At 45.3% G+C, this 16502-nt stretch overlaps 1 non-coding gene across 1 annotated transcript; it reads right to left on the bottom strand.

Moving 5' to 3' along the window:
- Nucleotides 1-15285: 15285 nt before the first annotated feature.
- Nucleotides 15286-15358, bottom strand: TRNAE-CUC (transfer RNA glutamic acid (anticodon CUC)). Its single transcript has one exon. It is a non-coding gene; the product is annotated as a tRNA-Glu (tRNA).
- Between the last annotated feature and the right edge of the window lie 1144 nt (nt 15359-16502).

The raw sequence follows: 16502 nt of genomic DNA, 5'->3' as shown, positions 1-16502 counted from the left end.
ACTAACACTGTGTGCCAGGCATGTTCCAAACATTTTATGTTTATTTCCTCATTTAATCTTCTCAACAACCATATAGCCTAGCAACCATTATTATTCCTATTTTGCAGATGAAAAAGATGAAGCGCAGAGAGAGTAGGCAACTTGACCACACAGATGTAGAGAACAAAAGCATGGATGCCAAGGGGGAAGGAGACAGTGGGATGAATTGGGAGCTCGGGATTGACATACGTATAGAATAGGGCATCCCAGACAGCACAGTGGGAAAGAATCCACCTGCCAATCCAGGAGACGCAGGAGGCTCAAGTTCGATCCCCGCGTTGGGAAGATCCTCTGGAAGAGGGCATGGCAACCCACTCCAGTATTCTTGCTTGGAGAATTCCATGGACAGAGGAGTCTGGTGGGCTACAGTCCATAGGGTCCCAAAGAGTTGGATACGGCTGAGCAAATGAACACGCAGCACGTGTACAAAATAGACAATGAGAACCTGCTGAAGAAAACAAGGATCTCTGCTTGGTGCTCTGTGGGGACCTAAATGGGGAGGAAATCCAAAAAACAGGGAATATACGTATACATATGGATGATTAACTTAGCTGTGCAAGCAGAAACTGACACAGCAGTGCAAACTAACTATACTCCAAAAACACAAAACAAAACCAAACCTCATCCAAGGTTACACTGTTAATAAGTGGCAGACCTGAGATTGTGTTCCAGTCTATTTCCAAATATGGAAATTGGCAACATGGTATATTGAAGGCGCATGCGTGGGTGGGATTCGAATCCTGGTCCCATCATTAAAGCTGTGTGAATTTGGGAGGTGGTTTAGCCTTTCTGAACTTTAATTTTCTCATCTCCAAAAGGCAGTAATACATCCAACATCATATAGTCACTTATGAGGTTGAAAAGAGATAAACAGAGAAAGAATCGATCACTCACGAGTAAGTAATAAATCTTAGTTTCTTTCTCTTGCCTTTTTTTTAAATTTGTTTTTTAATTGGAGGAAAATTGCTTTACAATGTTGTGTTAGTTTCTGTTGTACAACAATGCGAATCAGTCATAATTATATATATGTGTATATATATATATATATGCCCTCCTTCTTGAGCCTCCCCCTCCTTCCCCCACCCCACCCCCCTAGATTATCCCAGAGCACCAGGCTGAGCTCTGTGTGTTGTATGTTAGCTTTCCACTAGCTGTCTGTTTTGCACGTGACAGTGTATACACGTCAGTACTACCTTTTCCATTCATCCCTCGCGCTCCTTCCTCTACTGTGTCCACGAGCCCATTCTCTACATCTGTGTCTTCATTCCTTCCCTGCAAAGAGGTTCATCACTACTGTTTTTCTAGATTCCGTATATATGCATTAATATACGATATTTGTTTTTCTTTTTCAGATTTACTTCGCTTTGTATAAAAGGCTCCAGGTTCATCCACCTCACTACCACTGATTCAAATTCATTCCTTTTTTATGGTTGAGTAATATTCCGTTGTATATAAGTACCACAACTTCTTTATGCATCCATCTGTTGATGGACATCTAAGTCGCTTCCATGTCCTGGCTGTTGTAAATAGTGCTGCAGTGAACATCCAGGCACATGTGTCTTTTTAGAATTATGGTTTACGCAGGGTATATGCCAGTAATGGAATTACTAGGTCATATAATAGATTTATTCCTGTTTTTTTTTTTTAAGGAATTTCCATACTGTTGTCCATAATGGCTGCATCAGTTTACATTTCCATCGACAGCGCAGGAGGATATTTCTCTACATCCTCTCTAGCATTTACTGTGTATCGATTTTTCGATGATAGTTATTCTGACTGGTATGAGGTGACACCTATTGTAGTTTTGATTTGTATTTCTTTAATAACGAGTGATGCTGAGAATATTTTCATGTGTTTATTAGCCATCTGTATGTTTCCTTTCCTGTTTAGGTCTTCTGCCCACTTTATGATTGGGCTGTTTCTTTTTCTGATATTGAGCTATATGAGCTGCTTATGTATTTTGGAGACTAATCCTTTGTCAGTTGCTTCATTTGCAATTATTTTCTCCCATTCTGAGGGCTGTCTTTTAATCTTTTTTATTGTTTCCTTTGCTGTGCAAAAGCTTTTAAGTTTAATTAGGTCCCATTTGTTTTTTTTGTTTGTTTTTATTTCCATTACTCTAGAAGGTGGGTCAAAGAGGATCTTGCTGTGATTTATGTCTAATAGTGTTCTGTCTGTTTTCCTCTAAGAGTTTTACTGTTTCTGGCCTTAACATTTAAGTCTTTAATCCATTCTGCATTTATTTTTGTGTATGGTGTTAGGAAGTGTCCTAGTTTCATTCTTTTCCCTGTAGCTGTCCAGTTTTCCCGGGCTTCGCTGATGGCTCAGCAGTAAAAAATCCTCCTGCAATGCGGGAGACACAGGAGATGCTGGTTCGATTCCTGGGTCAGGAAGGTCCCCTGGAGGAGGAAATGGCAACCCACTCCAGTATTCTTGCCTGGGAAATACTGGATTCCTCTCCTTGGTCCAGAATCCCTTGGACAGAGGAGCCTGTCATGCTACAGTCCATGGGGTCGCAATGAGTCAGACATGACTGAGCAACTAAGCCCTGACTGTCCAGTTGTCCCAGAACCACTTATTGAAGAGGCTGTCTTTTCTCCATTGTATATTTTTGCCTCCTTTGTCAAAGATACAGTGCTCATAGGTGCCTGGGTATATCGTCTTTCAACTTTGGAATCAGTGAAATATATAAATGTAACATTTTAGCATAGAATAAGGATGTCAGATCTGGGGAGGGTCTCAGCTATGACCTACCTAGACCTGTGTGTTGACTGAAGGACAACATCTGCTCAAGGTGAGGCAGTAAGTCGGCAACTGTGGCAGAGACTGCAAGCTGGCTTCTCTATCTGTTCTCCTCCTCTTCCTTAGTAATGGAGCTCTTGGTTTTCAGCTGGGTTCATAGCTTCTCAGAAAAAGACATTTTCTAGCTTTTCTTGGAGAAAGTGTGGCCATTTGACTATGTTCTGGTCAATGAGATGTTGGTGGAGACATCATAGGGTACTTTCTAGAAGCCTCCTTTAAAGGAGAGAAGGCAGGTCCTTCTCCCTTTCTTTCGTCTTGCTACTGGGAAGGCAGCTCTGATAATTGGAGCTGCCATCTTGGAAGCCAGAGGACAAGTCACACCATAGGAATGACAAAGTCTTCACACAGCTCTCAAAACCTCTGGATTTATTTCACATGCAACAGAAGTAGGCTTCTGTCTCGTTGAAGTCACTGTTGTTTGGGTTTCTTGTTACTTCAGTCTAACCTAATCTTAATGGACACCATTAAAGATGGACTAGAACTAAGGTCGATCAACAGCCGATGAACTGATTGATGATGGATCTCCAAGAGAACGCTTGGGAACTGGACTGTCTTTTCCATCTCTGCAGATACAGGTGAGAGAACCTGGGCTTTCACAACAAAACATCTTGAAGCCCTGAAATGCCTTCTTGTGCCTCATGGGTGAAAACAGGGGTGCCCCTGGAAAGTGGGCGTGGCTGGAGCATGTTTCTCAGGGATGGCTGGTTTGGGATCCGTCACGGGGACAGATTCATGGGTGGAACCATCCAAGGGCTCCAAATGTGGGTCTCTGAGTCAGGTTTGCCCCCCTGAGTTCTAACCTGGCAGAGAAAACCCAGAAGGATAAGTGAGATGAACTGATAGCCTCTTCTGTTATTCCACTAGCTGCTGCTGGCATGTTTGGAAATTACAGGCTTTTTTTTTTTCCTTAAAAATTTGTTCCTCTCTTTGATTTTCCCCCTTTTATGAATTAATTTTTTCATTGTGAATTATTTCAAGGATCAGACAAGACTAGAAAAGAGAATAATGACTACCTATTTACCCACCATTAAGCTTGATCAAATCTTAACATTGTGTCATATTTGCATCAGATCTCATTTAAAGAAATAAAACATGACTGATATAACTGAAGCTCCCTGTACTTTCCACTCCCGTTCCTATTCTTCTCCCTCCTCCTCAGAGCTATTACTCTGAATCCAGTGTTTATCATTCCTATGTATGATTTTACACATACATTGCATATTTGTGCATGCATTAATACAATATAGCATTATTCAGTAAGGTTTTAAGTTTTAGATAAAATTGTAGCATCTTCCACTTATCATAGTGTATTCCATTGACTAATTATACCACAATGTATTGCTCCATTTTCCTCTTGATGAATAATTAGGTTATTTCCTTGTTTTTTCTTTTTTTCAATAACCCAGACAGTGCTGTGATGAACTCCTATACTTATCTCCTGGGCACATCTGAGAGAATTTCTTTAGGGCAAGTGTTATTTACCACAGGTGGTAGGTCAAATCCCCCTGTTTCAGTATGGGATTGTAAATTAAGAATAATTTTCAGTTTTTATTTTTTTTATTTTAAGAAATTAACAATATATATAACATACAATGTTACTATTTTAACCATTCTTAAAAATTGTTTTAAACCATTCTAAAGTTTAGTGGTCTTGAGTACCTTCACACTGGTGTATAACCATCATCATCATTCATCTCCAGAACTTTTCCATCTTCTTAAATCAAAGCTGTCTGTCCATTAAGCAATAACTTCCTATGCCCTTCTCCACCCATCCACTTTCTGCTTCTATGAATCTGACTACTCTACGGACCTCATATGTGTGGAGTCACAGGCTGTTTGTCCTTTGGTGATTGGCTTACTTCACTGAGGCTTCCCTGGTGGCTCAGACAGTAAGGAATCTGCCTGCAACGCAGGAGACTTGAGTTTGACCCCTGGGTTGGGAAGATCCCCTGGAGAAGGGAATGACAATCCACTCCAGTATTCTTGCCTGGGAAATCCCATGGACGGAGGAGCCTGGTGGGTTACTGTCCACGGAACTGCAAAGAGTCAGACGCGACTGAGTGACTAACACTTTCACTTCACTTGCATGATGACCTCGAGGTTCAACCATGTTGTAACATGTATCAGGATTTCTTTCCTTTTAAGGCCGAAGGACATTTCACTGTGTGTGTCTACCACATTTTGTTTATCCATTCACCCTTTGATGGATGATTTTTACATTTTTAATGGTTAAAGAAATAAGAATATTTTGTGACACATGAAAATGATATAAAATTCACATTTCAGTAGCCACAAAAAACAAGGTTTGTTGAAACACTGGTAGGGGCATTCAATTAAGCATTCTCTGCATCTGCTTTTATGCTGCAATTGCGGAGTTGAGCGGTTGTATATTTTCATAGAGACCGTCTAGTCTGAAATGCCTAAAATGCTTACCCTCTGGCCCTTTATTTCTGTGGTGCGGAATGACCTAGAGGTGGAGTAGTTCACTGCTCAGGTATGTGCGTCTGTCTTCAGCCCTTCTGGATGTGAAATTGCTCTCCAACGTGAGAGAAACAGGGAGTGCTCAAATTTCCTGTAAACTTTTCTATTTTAATAGCCAGACTCTTTCTTTAAATGAAGGCACTTTTTGAAAAGGCCCCTCAAAAGACACCACGTAGTCAGTGATGTTGCTGCCTAACAAACAACTGTGACATTTCAGTGAGTTACAGTGAGCATTCTTTCTGGGCTTTCGGGCTGTGTGTTAGCTAGGGTTTGGTTGATCTGCATTGGGCTGACCTTGGCTTGGCTCCAAGCACTGGGGTGGGTCCTGGTCTTCTCCACGTGCCTCTTGTCCACCTCGGACTTGTGGCTAACTGAGGCAATTTTTTTTTTCTCATTGAAAAAGGCAGGAATTCTAGAGGGTAGGACCAAGGCTTTGTGCATTATATGCTAAGTCACTTCAGTTGTGTCCTACTCTTTGCAACCCCATGGACCATAGCCCACTAGAGTCCTCTGTCCTTGGGATTCTCCAGGCAAAAATACTGGAACGGCTAGCCATCCCCTTCTCCAGGAGATCTTCCCAACCCAGGAATTGAACCCAGGTCTTCTGCATTGCAGGCAGATTCTTTACCGTCTGAGCCACCAGGGAAGCCCGACAGGCACGGAAAAGAGTGTTATTTTAACCCCACATTATGAATGAGGAAACTGAAGTTGAGGGTTAACTAACTTGCCCAAGGTTCCAAGGTAGTTTATGCTGGAATTTGGGTTTAAGCTTCAAACCCAGGCCATCTAACTCCAGAGCTGTTGGCTTAATCTTTCCACCATGCTACCCAGTTAGACTTTTAAAGAATCTCTACATTATGATCATTGCATCAGAAATTTTTCCTTCTCATGGCTGGTGGAGGAGGAATCTCTGACATCGTTACATCAGGGCCACATCTGAGTCTTCATTCTTTCCATTTTCCATTCCTAGAGACCAGGTGTAGAGAAGACGCTTCCGGCCGCACCTGAATGCGGGCAGAGCCAGATGATGAGATAACAAACAGCCCCAGTTTGTGCTGTGACTCAGCCCCCACCAGCTGGATTGCAGCAACCCCAGCTCCTTGCCTGCCTCTGACTCAGATGCAGGACATCCTTGTCCCATGGAACGTCTGGCTCCCAGGTCCTGAGCCTCCAGGCAGAGGGATGGTGGTTCCTCTCATTACCAGTTTTTCACTGTGATCTCAGCAGTTCCTTTGAGGCAGGCAGCCTGCCTGTTGTTTCTAGAACTGAGCCAAACCCAGCCCCACCCCGACCCAGCCTCCCTACCTCTTTGCTTTCCCACTGGGTGCATGAGGAGCCCGCGCAGGGAAGGAAGAATGCCCAACTGATGGGCCAGGTCATACCCCATCACATGCTGGCTAGGTTGCTGTACATGGTTTTAAGTCCCCTGCAGACCAAGGCCAAGAAACGAGGTCCAGCCTCCTCTGCCTTTCTCAGGTAACACGAGGGACAAGCCCACAGGGCATCCATCGCAGCCCCTCTTGCTTTGGCAGTGGCCACTTTTACCCCTCCCAGGCCCTGTCCCCAGAGCTCAATCAGCAGATCCATCTCCACACTCTATGTTTTCCATTAGATTTCCCCCACAGTATCTCATCCTTGGGCTTCCCAGGTGGCACTAGCAGTAAAGAAACTGCCAATGCTGGAGATGGAAGAGACACAGGTATGATCCCTGAGTCGGGAAGATCCCCTGGAGGAGGGCACGGCAGCCCACTTCAGTATTCTTGCCTGGAGAATCCCATGGACAGAGGAGCCTGGCGGGCTACAGTTCATGGGGTCACAAAGAGTCAGACACGACTGAAGTGACTAAGCACGCACGCATGCATTCTCATCCTTTACAACCTGGCAGTGTTCGCCCTTTTGTTCTTGATGCCCAGTGAAAATTAGTGATTCAGGAAATCACCAAGGAGTCCTTAGGCAGGCAGCAGTATCTTCTCATCCTCACAGGGAAGGATGGTGGGGGCAAGAAGGAGGTGCGTGGACTTGGTCTCTTTAGAGGCTTTGTTGTGTGTTCATTGATGCTGCAAATGCTTATTAAGCACATATTGGGTACCAGTGTCTGGGTCAGGGCCTGAGAAGATTGTGAGAAATGAGAAGGTAAGGCTGGATACTCGTTCCCTTTTCTATTTGCTTGCTGGTGAGATCTTGCCACAGAGGGATAGATTTTTCAGGACTGACTTCTGTACACATAGCTCTGACTGGTTGCTCAGACTGTCCCCTGATGAACCCTCACCCTCTCGCCCCACTCCCCTCCCCAGAGCATCCTTCCTGACATTTGTTTCTTTCACACTGGAGCTTGCTTTCCCTTTTTGAACTTAACCCCTTGAGTCCCGAGGGGGGTGCCTTCTCCTGAGGCCAGCCCTGGGGCCGAAATCTTCTTCCTACTCACCCCTGCCCTGAGCTCTGCTCTGGCTTATTCTCAACCCCTTGCCCTAGACTCAAAGGAACCGGGTACTTTGAAAGGACAAGCATTGCATTTAAGGCTGAGTGCTGATAATACAATTAGACTAAAGCTTCTGGAATAGCTCCATTGCCTTCTTCTACAGTACATTGACTTCCTTGGCAGAGAACGCTGAATGATGACTAAAAGCCAGCTTCCCTGGAGAAAGGGTGGATTAACCAGGAGAAGAGCGCATTTCCACTTCTTTTTTTAGAGTGTTGAAGGAAACAGAATTGGACTGTTACCGTCCACTTCTGCCTCCTCTACCTTCCTTTCCATTTCTTCTGCGAAGCCTGAGTCTCTCCATCCTCCGAGCAGTAGGAAAGCGCACCTGGGAGCTCACCAACGTGCTGGGCAATCCCGTGAACTCGCTGCCTGTGTGCAGGACACATTCACGTAGTGTGGATTCTGAACTCGGCCACCGTATGTGTGAGAGCCTTAGCAGGATGCTAGCAATCTGGGTTTTAGATCCAGTGGAGTGGCTCAGATTCTGATCATTCCCTGGGGTTGCATCTCCTTGTGTTTTGAATGATTGATTTTAGATATTTAACCTGAAGACTTGGCATTTCAGAATGTTAGTTCTCTGCATAGCTTAACTTATCTACGTCCTTGTTGACCTTTAGTTAGTAAAGAATGGTCTTGGCTTCACCATGGGACACATTCTGTATTACAGAGTTGCTTTTTTTTGCTGAGGCTCAGGGTTGAATGACACCTGCCCTGCTTTAAGCAACTGGGAGCAGTGATCTTCACTTCCTTTGACTCACACATTCCTCAGCAGTTGAGGGAGGGAGAAGATGCTGGGGTTTTAGAAAAACACAAGTTGGGAATTCCCTGGTGGTTAGGACGGGGCTTTCTCACTTCTGGGACCTAGGTTCGATCGCTGGTCAGGGAAGTAAGATCCTTGCAAGCCATGTGGTATGGCCAAAACCACCACCTCCCCCCCAAAAAGACAAAAAAATACAAGTTGATATGCTCCATTGATCAGATCCTCATCTTGAGAAAACACCCAATGTTTACTTTGCTATGTGTGTTTATATATTTCTTTCTCTTTCTCTGTCTGTGTGTAGACAGGCGGTGGGTAGCACGGTCCATCAAACATTTTTGTCTTGGAACCACAAGGGGCTTTGTGATTTCTCATGAAAATCTTACGTTAAGAATACAGCTGAGCCTAGGCAGGCAGTACATTGACTGGTACCCATCTGTGGTCTTTAGCATATCATAGCGATGAGCGCTAACAATTATGAAGCACTTACTGGATGCTTTCTCTCACTTGAAATTCACAAGACTCCTAATTGACTTGCAGTTTTCATCTCTATTGACAGGTCGCTGTGTAGGGAATGCAGAGGAGGGGTTTGATTTCGGGCCAGACTTGCATCAAAGCTCTGTAATCCCCACTCCATATTGACTGGGCTGTTGGAATGATTCTCCCATTTAAAAATTTCCTGGTAAAAACATTTCTCCTTAGGATGGATCAGAGGCCCAAATGCAGGCTGTGTTAATCTCCAGTGCCCAAATTACCTCTACCTCAGCAAGCTGCCTGCAAAGCCCGAGATCCAAAGGGGCCTCTTGGAAAGTTCCAGAAAAAATGTGATTCTCTTGTTTCAAAGGTCCCACTGCTCTGGTGGCTGTTGAATGAGGACACTTTTGAGCAAATCACAGTTCCCTTGAACACTTCCCCCTTCTGATCCATTATGATTTTTTTTAAGACAAATATTTGCTAAGTGCCGACTGTACATAAGGTTATTTATTTCTTCTCAGACAATGAAGGAATGGTGAAGTAAAAATAACTATAGTTGAAGAAATGGAGGTAAGGATATCCTCTATTTTGCTTGCAGAGACCCAAAACACCGTAAGCAAAGTCAGTGGGTGGCTGATGCTGAAGCATAGCTAGAGGATGGGGAGGGGCCCAGTCTTAGGAGCGGCCATTTAGATCATCAAACCAAACTGAACATCTTATTTTACAGATCAGGAAACAGAATTCAGCCTCGAGATGAGATGGCTTGTCCAGCATCACACAGAAGATAGGACCCAGAGTGTGTTCATGCGTGTTAAGTCACTTCAGTCATGTCCAGCTCTTTGTGACCCCATGGACTGTAGCCCACGAGGCTCCTCTGTCTGTGGAATTCTCCAGGCAAGAACACTGGAGTAAGTGGCTGTGTCCTCCTCCAGGGGCTCCTCCTGACCCAAGGATAAAGCCGTGTTTCTTATGTCTCTTGGATTGGCAGGTGTGTTCTTTACCACTTTCACCACCTGGGAAGCCCAGGAGGTCCCAAGTGGCACCTCTCTATGCTGTACATCAGAGTTTCAACCTCAGCACTATGGATGTTTTGAGTGGAATAATTCTTTGTTTTGGAGGGCTGTCCTGTACATTGAAGGATGTGTAGCAACATCCCTGGCTTCTACTCACTAGATGTCAGCAGCATGCCTCTCCCCACTTTGGGGTAACCAGAAATGTCGTCAGTCATTGCTAAGTGTTCTCTGGGGGGTAAAATCAGCTCTAGCTGAGAGCCCTTTCAGATCCATTGAACAGCATGAACCTGGTGCTGAGTTTTCTCCTGGCAGTTTGGGAGGGAAACTGGCCTTGGGTCCAAGGGGAGAAAGTCTTTCCTCCCAGTTCTACCATCCTAGTACCTTGGGGAGAGCTCTCTGGGGCCCCTGACCTGAGCCAAGAGAGGACAGCTCTCAGAGAGGCGGGGAAAGGGGTCAGAGGGTGCGCAGCAGGCAGCGAGGCCTTCTGAGAGTTGTATGTATTACTCCCCCATTTCACAAATGTTCAGAGGGTCAGCGGTGCCCCTAGAACCAAGGGTGGTTTCTCCTCCACATGCCATAGGGAGCCCCCTACAGTATTCAGGCTGTGCGTGCTGAGCCGGAAAGCAGTAACATGAGAGGGCTCCTCTTGTGTGCTCTTTGTTAGTTACAGGAGGCATGTATTAATATGAAGCTGTGTTCTGGAAAGTTGGATCTGGTCTCGGCGCTGACTCTTACCTGACATGGGACCCAAAGCAATGTGCTTTGAGGATTTTTGTCCTCATGTTCATAAAATGAAGATATCAGACTAAACATGTAATGAGAAAACTGCCTACTGTCCCCATGGGCCTCCCCACACCCCCAACCTTGAGAGTCAAACAGCTAATAAAGCTGTTTATGGGTCATATTTATTTTAATGAGCAATGAGAGTAGCTTTTTTTTGAGTTCTATGGAGGAATAGGGATATTCTTAAAACTCAGTTTAACCTGTTCATTTCACAAGAAAGATGTTACTAAAAATGACATTTTTAGCTCCTGAAATATCAGCATTCAATATCTGGGCCTTTTAGGAGCAGCAACATGGAGGCAAGTTTCTAACTATTTATCTTAAAATTGCACTTTGAACCATAAGGCAAAATGAGTCAGGCCGCAGGGGGGCCTGGGTGTGGTCTCAGCAGTCTCTTGTGCTTAGTCGCTCAGTTGTGTCCAACTCTTTCTGACCCCATGGACTGTAACCCGCTAGGCTCCTCTGTCCACGGGGATTCTCCAGGCAAGAATACTGGAGTGGGTTGCCATGTCTCCTCCAGGGGATCTTCCCAATCCGGGGACGAACCTGGGTCTCCCACATTGCAGGCGGATTCTTTACCATATGACCCACCAGGGAAGCCCCAATAGTTTCCTGAAGTGAAGGGAAAGTCTCCCAGTCTGACTCTGAGTCTGACAGTCCATGGCATTCTCCAGGCCAGAATACTGGAGTGGGTAGCCTTTCCCTTCTCCAGGGGATCTTCCCAACCCAGGGATCAAAGCCAGGTCTCCCGCGTTGCGGGTGGATCCTTTCCCAGCTGAGCCACAGAGGAAGCCCAAGAGAGTCCTGGAGTGGGTAGCCTGTCCCTTCTCCAGCGGATCTTCCCGACTCAGGAATTGAGCCAGGGTCTCCTGCATTGCATGTGGATTCTTTATTCACTGAGCTATGAGGGAAGCACAACAGTTTCTTCAGTGAAGTTGCTCAGTCGTGTCCGACTCTTTGCAATCCCACGGACTGTAGCCTACCAGGCTCTTCCATCCATGGAATTTTCCAGACAAGAGTACTGGAGTGGGTTGCCATTTCCTTCTCCAGGGGATCTTCCCGACCCAGGGATCTAACCCAGGTATCCCGCACTGCGAGCAGACCCTTTACCGTCTGAGCCACCAGGGAAGGTTACAGTCTCTTAGGTCTGATATATAATATACGGTTTTGTGTGCAAGGAGAGCGCCCCCTAGTGTAAATCTTGAAGTTCCACCAAGACTGAATATTGTTCAGAGAGGGCTTTCCGGGTGGCTCAGTGGTAAAGAATCTGCCTGCCAATGCAGGAGATATAGGAGACGTGGGTTTGATCCCTGGGTTGGGAGGGCCCCCTGGAGAAGGAAATAGCAACCCACTCCAGTATTCTTGCCTGGGAAATTCCATGTTCAGAGGAGCCTGGAGGGCTACAGTCCACGGGATGGCAAAGAGTCAGACACGACTGAGTACGCATGCTCTTGCAGAAAAGGATGCAGGGGGCTGGGGACAAGATCAAAGTTGGTTTATTAAGAGAATAACCAGAGAAGTATGTTTTGGGGAAGCCTTTTGGACTGGCTTTGCAAAGGACTTGGGTTTTGCTGTCAGACTTGGCTTCAAATCACTACTTCCAAGACTGTAGGCACTTGGATGAGTTATTTCCACCCCATTTTCTTTTTGTAAAACTGAGATGATTAATACCCACCTCTCAGAGGTTTTTTTTTTGGAGTAAATGAAGGAAGCGGGAGTTGAGAGAGTGATTGAAGATGAAGTTGGAAAGATCAGGCTTGATCATGAAGAGTTTTTGTACTGTGCCAAAGAGTTTGAACTTGACTCAAAGAACAAGAGAGCCAATGGAAGCTTGTGAGCAAGAGAGACAGGGTAGTGCTTATGAGTTGGAAATGTCAGGTTGGTTTACTTCTCTTCTTCAGTTCTTGTCTCATGGCAACAGAAATTTGGAGCAATGGACCAAAAGGTGTAGGACAACAGGCAAGTTATAGCTCAGTTCAGCTCAAGCAGACAGATCTTTTATTAGTCCAACACTCCCAGAGGAGTCCTCTTTATCCTTCCTATTGATTCCTCTTGGCTTCCCTCTTTTACACTTCCAGCTCTTCCTTTTGGTGCAAAGTAGGGCTTGTTGCACCCACCACCAATCAATGAAAGGAAATGCAAATGGGCATATACTCAAGGCCAAATGACAATTATAAGTTATATAACAGCAAGTTGTCTTGTCTGTATCTTCCCATAATGCATCTGTTATAATTAGATGTAGAATATTCATGAGCCCTAAATGGGACCCTAACTGCCTAACTGGCTAAGGTTACCTAGAGAAGCCCCTGTGGTCAGTTTGCATTCCCTGTGTGCCTAGGGCGCATGCGCATGACTTGGAAAGTCTCTGTGGTTATTTTGTAGCATATTTGTGAGCTCTTCTGTGGGATGGAGTTTAGATATCTGCACGCATCCCTTTCAGCCAGGCCTTCCCTCATTGCTCCTGTGTAACTTCCTACCTAACAGAAAGATAATTGGTGGCAGTGTAGACAAGGGGGCTTGAGACTCTGGTGGTTTTGATGGAGCTGGAATATATGGGAAAGAGATTTTGGAAGTAGCATTGACTTGAAGTTGATGCAATATCATGGTGGGTCTTGAGATGGGAGGGGACAGGGTGCAGTCGGAAATGGCAGCAAGCATATGTGGAGCTTTTGTTAAAATGCTTTCCCATAAGCCTTCTTACCTAATTCTCACAATAATTTTATGAGGAGATATTATAATTATCCTTCTCATTTTGTATGTAAGGAGTCTGATAGTCAGGGAGATTAAGTCAAAGGGTATACAGTTAGCAAGCGGCCAAATCAGAACGTTTCACCCAGGTCTTTGGTTCTGATTCTGTCTCTATCTCTCAGATCACACTGCATCTCAGGGTTTAGAGTGAAGTTACTGCAAAGAGAGGGGCAGTCTGGGTCCAGGGTTGGATGCGTGCTGGGGCCCCAGGTTGTACACTCTCCCTGGTTGCTAGGAATCTCTGATGATCAGAGTCCCCAGGTTGCTAGGCGACCTGGGTTGCTAAGAGTCTCAGTTTATTATAGGCCTTGGGTTGTCAGAAGCCTTGGGTTATTCAGGCTTTCAGTTTATGAAAAGCTTCATGGTTCTCAGAGACATCAGTCGTCAGAGGCCCTGGGCGTCTAGGGCTCTTGGCTTTTAACATCACCAGGTTGTGAGCCCACCCTGCTTGCTAGGAATCTCAGGATGTCAGAGGTCCCGGGTGTGTGGAGGCCTTCAGCTGTTGAAGTGCTGGTTTACTGGAAACCTCAGTTTTCAGCATCTCCGACTTGTGAGGTTACTACAGATGTGGGCTCAGATTTTTAGGTCCATGGCTTCCCAAAGTCATGGGTCAACATACAGCTTCCTCTCACCCATTCCTCCTCTTTCTCTTGTCAGGGTCTCTGGAGCTTTCTCTTTTTCGCAAGTGCTTCATCACAGACAGCCTCATTCTGCTCCTGCAGCTGTGCTGACCTGATTTCTTCTACTCCCAGTTCTTCCCACTTAGGTACCAATTCCAAGAGCTTTGAGAAGAAATTTGTTACGGTCCCTAAATAAAGCAGATGTTGAAGTGCATTTGGGTTATGCTTACGTTCTCATCATTCACCCTCTAGCCAGTCAGCTTTAAATAATCTTAAATTAGACTTTGTAGAAAAGTCCAGGGTTGACTGCCCCTCGTTTCCAATTATTTTATTAGATGAGTCAGAACAGTAAAACTTCCCTGTGCATATTTTTGTAAAAACATTTTATTATCAAACAGTAATTCTCAGAAAGTTGCAAGGATGGTAGAGAGAGATCCCGGGGACTCTTCATCCAGTTTCCCCCAGTGGTTACATCTTTACATATCCAAGTGATTCAGCGCTAGTAGAGTAATTCTCTGCTTATCCAGAGATCTCGTGACTTCCATGAGGGCTAACACAGTGCAAACTTGGATGGGGAAAAGGCCTCTGATTGGTTAAAATAAGCTCCTGCTTTCCCTTTGCAATATCCTTACAGAACACAATATATAATTGGCCTTTTGTATCCATGGGCTTCCACCTGCCGTTGGTTAAATATGAAGATGCAAAACCCGTGGATATAGAAGGCCGACTGTACTAGGCCATTCACTATAGGGACTTGAGCATCCTTGGATTCTGGTATCCTGGGTGGGGGTGGGGAGGTGGTCCTGGAACCTAAACCCTACAGATATGGAGGGACCCACTTTTAGTATCCATCAGGACATTGCCATTGTGACAGGGTGTGTATGCGGTTCTGTGTCGTTTTCTAACACGTGCATTTGTGTAGCTACCACCTGGACGTGTCCCAGCACCACAAAATCTCCCTTGTGTTCTCTCTTTAGAGTTGAATGCTTTTCTGTCCCTCCCCAGCCAGTGTGGTTTTTAAAAAATATTTCTTTTTATGTATTTATTTGGCTGCGCTGGGTCTTATTTGCAACATGTGGGATCTATTTCCCTGACCAGGAATTGAACCTGGGCCCCCTGCGCTGAGAGTGCAGGGTCTTAACCACTGGACCACCAGGGATGTCCACCAACCAGTGTGTTTCAAAATATGTAATCCTAACCCTTACTCACTGCCCCTGGGCATCTCACCCATTAATAGGTCAAGGAAATGCACGGATAAATATAATGTCCTTCTTGCTCTGAAAGAGCTCACAGACAGGGCTACAAGTCATGTTCATCATAAATTAGAGTGCAACATGGGAGTCCTGTGACTGAAAGAAACTCAAGGGACTGCAGCAAGAAAATAGACTGGAGGGTTCAGAAGGTGGAGAGTGCTGGAATTGACAGTTTCTGTGGAAGTTGCAATGCTGGACTGATTTTGAAGGATGGAATGGAGTTATTAGGTGCCCTGTGAGGAGAGATGCTGGAAGATCAGTTTGGGGAGGACTGGGTGGCTCAGCACTGTAGAAAGCCGGAGCCGGGTATTGCATGGAGAGGGGTGTTGGGAGGAGGGGCTGGAGAAGTGGGGGAGAAGACAGTACGTGGAGGACCATCCGGCTGCTGAGTTAGTCCTGCAAGGGGCAGAGAAATCCATCACAAGATCTACAAATGGGGGCTGCTGTAGTCAGTTTTATCACTTTGATGCAGAGGGACCAGTTAGGGAATGATTGCAGTCCCAGATAAGGTAGCACCAGTCGGAGTGGTGGGAACAGACAGGGAGGGATCATTTCTGACCTCTGAAGGACATCGAGATGGGCAGAGGGGAGTATGACAGGGATGAGCAAGCACTTTTCCCAAAGGGATGTTTTCCCTTTCTCTTTGCTTTATATATATATATATATATATATATATATATATATATATATATATATATATATATACACAATATATATATATATATATATATATAAAAAACTTACTTCTTTGGCTGCAGTGGGTCTAGCTGCGGCAGGTGGGATCTAGATCCCTCATGAGGGATGGAATTTGGGCCCCCTGCATCGGGAGCATGGAATCGTAGCTCCTGGACCAGCAGGGAAGTCCTGGTCTTCCTTTCTCTTCAGTCTGTGTCAGTTTCCTTGAGAGCAAATCCCTAGGATATAAGTGCAGGAAGATGAATGCTAGTAGAGTAATTCCCTGCTTATCCAGAGATCTTGTCATTTCCACGAGGGCCCCCACAACACAGACTTGGATGGGGAAAAGGCCTCTGATGGATTCAAACAAGCTCC

Source organism: Budorcas taxicolor, chromosome 19 (genome assembly GCF_023091745.1).
Source record: "Budorcas taxicolor isolate Tak-1 chromosome 19, Takin1.1, whole genome shotgun sequence".
Lineage (NCBI taxonomy): Eukaryota > Metazoa > Chordata > Mammalia > Artiodactyla > Bovidae > Budorcas > Budorcas taxicolor.
This window is presented reverse-complemented; position numbering and strand designations above follow the sequence as displayed.